The sequence below is a fragment of the Elephantulus edwardii genome, unplaced genomic scaffold (assembly GCF_000299155.1).
Source record: "Elephantulus edwardii isolate Elephantulus edwardi_28Jun2011 unplaced genomic scaffold, EleEdw1.0 scaffold00003, whole genome shotgun sequence".
Lineage (NCBI taxonomy): Eukaryota > Metazoa > Chordata > Mammalia > Macroscelidea > Macroscelididae > Elephantulus > Elephantulus edwardii.
The window spans coordinates 25,308,325-25,309,214 of record NW_006399753.1 but is presented as its reverse complement, the minus strand read 5'-3'; the positions used below and the strand labels follow the sequence as shown (position 1 = coordinate 25,309,214).

Below are 890 nucleotides of genomic sequence, written 5' to 3'. Positions count from 1 at the left end.
CTAGAGAAAAAATAAAGCAGTGTAATAACAACTGAGTTTGAGAATTTCCTTTAGCTGAAACCAAGAAACTGAATTGAATAGTGAGAGTAAAGATGTTTTTATCTATATGCGTGCATGCAAAATAAAAATAAAATTAAAAAAACCCAAATCTTTTGTCTGTTGAAAACAGGTAGATCAAGGCATGCTTCAAAAAGCACAGGTGATTCAGTAATATTCAGCAAGCTTATATTGCTTTGCAATTTTTTATATCACAATTACCTTACTTTTCACTTTTATTCTCTAAACCATAATTTTAATCTTCAAGTCATTATCATTGAAAATGCTAACAGATAAAATATACATTCAAAGTCACTCTTTTAAAGCTTTTTGTAATAAACCTTGGAAATTACCTGCTACATTTCTTTTTTTATTCTGCTCCATTAAAGCTACATTCATTCTTTATTCTAATAATGGCCTCTTCTCTCCTCTGACAAATTTTACAAAACAAAGTAAGAGTTCTGTTCTTGCTCAATTTTCTGTTCCTTTTTTATGCGGTGGGTTCCTTTCAGTTATTAACATTTATAAAATATTGATACATGTGCAGTGTATATATTTATGTGTGCATAAGTGATTGTTATTTCCACCTTCTATTTTTCCAATAAAATCAGTCTTTTCAGAGTACTGTGTAATAACCTTCCTGCAGTAATGGAAGTGTTCTCCAGCCATGCTGTTCAATATGATAGCTGTTACCTTCATGTCCTTAACATCTTGATTTCTTCCCTTTGTTTTGGTTTCTCAGTGTTCTAGTGTAATATTCAGTCTTTTCTAACATCCACATTGGCCTTTACTTCTTCCTCTCTCTTTGTAATGAATGACCTTTTGCATTCTTCATAGATGATACTCTTGATATA

The 890-nt window shown here is 30.9% G+C and overlaps 1 protein-coding gene across 1 annotated transcript in view; it reads left to right on the top strand.

Moving 5' to 3' along the window:
- The window catches only part of XIRP2 (xin actin-binding repeat containing 2), a 442,953-nt gene that overhangs the window by 282,376 nt on the left and 159,687 nt on the right, over nucleotides 1-890 (top strand). The window lies entirely within an intron of this gene.